This window comes from Lynx rufus, unplaced genomic scaffold (genome assembly GCF_022079265.1).
Source record: "Lynx rufus isolate CCGP_SWC_20201006 ecotype Redwood Valley unplaced genomic scaffold, mLynRuf1.p SCAF_10, whole genome shotgun sequence".
Lineage (NCBI taxonomy): Eukaryota > Metazoa > Chordata > Mammalia > Carnivora > Felidae > Lynx > Lynx rufus.
Genome location: NW_025814824.1, coordinates 49,817,464 through 49,822,056, shown reverse-complemented (window position 1 = coordinate 49,822,056; position 4,593 = coordinate 49,817,464).

Below are 4,593 nucleotides of genomic sequence, written 5' to 3'. Positions count from 1 at the left end.
GTATAATTATTTTGAGATTCTCAATGTTGGTATTTATCTTAGTCTTGCTTTTTTATGCAATCTGATGTTCTGTCTCAGGATGTTTAGACCATTTGCATTTAATGTAAATATTTAAATGGCTAAGTTTAAATCTACCAATTGACTATTTGTTTTCTCCTCATCTCACCTCTTCTTTGTTTCTTTATTCTTTTTTTTTTTTTTTTGCCTTTCACTGCCTTATTTTGAATGAATTGACTGTTATTTATGATTTTATTTTATCTTTTTGGCTTATTAGAAATCTTTTTTATTTTAGAAGTTGTTTTAGAATTTACAGTAAACATCTTAAACTTCACAGTCTACCTTGAAGTGATATTACTCTACTTGATGTGTAGGATAAATATCTAGAATTTATTTCCCTTATTAATTATCTAACATATCCATACTAACAGTGAGTTTTCTAATGGTCTAATTTTTATACCTGCCTATTCTTGATTACAGTTTTTAATTTTTGTAATTTTTAAATATTCTTTCTTTCATTTATTTGTAGACCATAAACATAATTTATTAGTGTTTTTCTGAGATTTCTCTGTATTTCCATTTTATTGGGGCTGAATTTATTCTTCTATTGTTAGGTTTGGGGCTGTATTCTTACATGCTCTGTATTATTTTCTTTTTTTTCCCTTTCTTTAAACTTTTTCTATTCTCATCATATACCCTTCCCTTCTTTAGCAGGTGGACATTTATATCCACCTAGTTTTCCAGTGCCCCACTCTCATATGGATGGTTCAGGCTCCTATTTTGTTTTGCTGTTGATGTTGGTCTTAAGGAAGATGTAGCCTCTGGACCAGAAAACAGCTTGGAGCTGTTACTTTTTGAATTTGTTGATGTGTGTACATGTGTGTGTGTGCGTGCTTGTGTGTGTGTACTGTGTTTTAACATGTGGCTTTCAACTATCTTTAATACTGGAACCACTTGGGATGTCAATGGGGCCTTCTTTAGGAGGTGAACCTACTCTAGTCCTCAGTGCAGTCAGTGATTCTCTCTTTCCTATACTGAAAGTGTTCTGTTTTTCCCCTGTTACTTTGCAGCAATGTAGGAATCAAAGGTATAGTTTCCTCTGTCAACTTACAGACCTGGAGCCCAACAGGCTCTTGACTTCAGCCTCGCTCAGCATTTCTATTTTAAGTCTGATGCAATGTACTGTATATCTTATTTGAGGCACCTAAGTATGTCTTTAATTTTAAGTATTTCCTTTTTCTTTTGGAGCAGTACAGGGAGCTCAAAACATAAACTCACAGAGTCATATTTAATTGGAGCCTTCTTTCATTTCTCAAGGCATTGATGATAAATGGCTTCATTTCATTACACAGAAAAAAAAATCTAAAGGGAAAAGCCACCTAAAGTGGGTGGAACTGTTTTTGCTTTGTTCCTAATGATTCTTATTTGTGATTTGGATATGCCTAGTCCTTTCCTCAACTGCGAATAAATTTGCTCTTTACTATAAGAATTCGTGAGGCAGAAAATCAGTTATAGGTCTGGGATGACTTACACTGTAGGGTATTTAAGGGTGATTAGTAGTTTTTTAAAATAGTGATATTTTAAAGAGTTTTTAAAATTAATTTATTTGTTTTGAGAGAGAGAGAGAGAGAAAGAGAGAGAGAGAGATCAAGCAGGGGAGGGGCAGAGAGAGGGAGAGAGAGAATCCCAAGGGGCTAGGTGCTGTCAGCACAAAGCCCGATGCAGGGCTTGAACTCACGAAACCTGAGCCAAAATCAAGAGTGGATACTTAACTGACCAAGCCACCCAGTCGCCCCTTTAAATTTAAAATGGAATTGAACTGCAAAAAGAAATTACAGAGACATGACGTTCTCTCTGTGAGGTGAAACTGTTCAATAGGGTAAGAAACAAATCCAAGTCTTCTTGGGGTGTTCTGGTCCTCTCTCTAGAATTACCATCTTATGATTTTACATCTTATGATGCCCATTGCCCATCTCTGCTTTCCTCTGCTGGTACAGGGGCTCTCATAATTATGCACAGTTTTCTTTTTAACTTAGAAGAAACAGTTTCTTGTCTATTTCCATCATGTGTATTATTGTAATGTCGCTTGTTTTCTTCCCCCTCAGATAAGCTGGAGGTGGAGAGAAAGAAACACCTCATTTTTGTTATTCTCTTTCCCAGTAAACTCTCACATTCTCATTAAAGCTCCACAAACATGACAACACCTGCACTGGGCCACCTGCTTCTGTTTGTGTGACACAAATAAATTCCTCTCAGAGGTGACATTGGAATTACTTGAAGCATCTGAAGTTATGGGGGATTCTTGATCTGCTTTCTTTTGGAAAAGCATTTGCTTACGTTGGTAGAATTTAGGCCTTGATGCTTGAATTTCTAATAACTTAAGAAAATAAAACACTGAACTATTTAGCAAAGATTAATAAGTGATTTTTAAAGATGATCTGGATATTTAGCCTGCTCCTTTTGAGAGTTTCTAAGAGCCTAGATTCTGGAACCAGACTAAATGAGTTCAGATTACTCTGCCATTCATTACGTGTGGCCTTGAACAATTTAACCCTTCAATGCCTTGCTTTCCTCATCTGTAAAATGAGGTTTGAGATGATAGCTGAATCATATGGGTGTGGCATATACTTAGTGGTATATATGTGTGTGTTTGTGTGTGTGTGTGTGTGTGTATTTTTATATAGTGCAAAACACTTATAACAATGTCTAGAGTATAATGCACACTTAATAAATGACATGGTTTTTAATTTTTATTTTTTTTAATCATCTACAATGTGTTAAACTTTATCCTAGGCACTAAGGATTCATTGGTGGGCATGATACAAAAGTTCTTTCTTTTTTTTTTTTTTTTGATTTAACTTTATTTTTTATGTTTTAAAATTTACATCCAAATTAGTTAGTATATAGTGAAGCAATGATTTCAGTAGATTCCTTAATGCCCCTTACCCATTTAGCCCATCCCCCCTCCCACAACCCCTCCAGCAACCCTCAGTTTGTTCTCCATATTCATGAGTCTCTTTTGTTTTGCCCCCCTCCCTGTTTTTATATTATTTTTGTTTCCCTTCCCTTACGTTCATCTGTTTTGTCTCTTAAAGTCCTCATATGAGTGAAGTCATAGGATTTTTGTCTTTCTCTGACTAATTTCACTCAGCCTAATACCTTCCAGTTCCATGCACGTAATTGCAAATGGCAAGATTTCATTCTTTTTGATTGCTGAGTAATACACCATTGTATATATATACCACATCTTCTTTATCCATTCATCCAGCAATGGACATTTGGGCTCTTTCCATACTTTGGCTATTGTTGATAGTGCTGCTACAAACATGGAGGTGCATGTGTCCCTTCGAAACAGCACACCTGTATCCCTTGGATAAGTGCCTAGTAGTGCAATTGCTGGGTCGTAGGATAGTTCTATTTTTGGTTTTTTGAGAAACCTCCATACTGTTTTCCAGAGTGGCTGCACCAGCTTGCATTCCCACCAACAATGCAAAAGAGATCCTCTTTCTCCACATCCTCGCCAACATCTGTTGTTGCCTGAGTTGTTAATGTTAGCCATTCTGACAGGTGTCAGGTGGTATCTCATTGTGGTTTTGATTTGTATTTCCCTGATGATGAGTGATGTTGAGCATTTTCTCATGTGCTGGTTGGGCATCTGGATGTCTTGTTTGGAGAAGTGTCTATTCATGTCTTTTGCCCATTTCTTCACTGGATTCTCCGTTTTTTGGGTGTTGAGTTTGATAAGGTCTTTGTAGATTTTGGATACTAACCCTTTATCTGATAGGTCATTTGCAAATATCTTCTCCCATTCTGTCAGTTGCCTTTTAGTTTTGCTGATTGTCTCCTTCACTGAACCACCCAGGTGCCGCAGTAAGACATGTAATTAAGATAACTGCAGGTAGTAATAAGTGCCATGAAGAACATAAAATAAGGTTCATAATTTTTAATATTGAAACTGAAATTGCTAACTGAATGTTTTCTTGGAGGTTGAACAAAATAGGTAAGCTTTTCTCCCTAGATTGTACAACAAATTCTCAGAAATGTACATAGTTTGGTCTGGGGCCATATGAAAAGTGTGGATAATAGCTCCAGAACTTGAACCTAATTCTGTATATACCATCTTCTTATGTTGGAGAATTGTATCTTTACCTTTTGTTAACCCTCTTCTCTCTCCATGAATCACTCTCTCTGTAAGGAATTCTTCCTAGACCATGGATTATGATCTTTTTATTATTTATTTATTTATTTATTTACTTATTTAAAAAAATTTTTTTTTCAACGTTCATTTATTTTTGGGACAGAGAGAGACAGAGCATGAACGGGGGAGGGGCAGAGAGAGAGGGAGACACAGAATTGGAAACAGGCTCCAGGCTCCGAGCCAGCAGCCCAGAGCCCGACGCGGGGCTGGAACTCACGGACCGCGAGATCGTGACCTGGCCGAAGTCGGACGCCCAACCGACTGTGCCACCCAGGCGCCCCTATTTACTTATTTTTAAAGTAGGCTTTATGCCCAACATGGGGCTTAAACTTACGACACCCAGATCAAGAGTCACTTGCTCTACCGGCTGAGCCAGCCAGGTATCCTGACTCTGAACA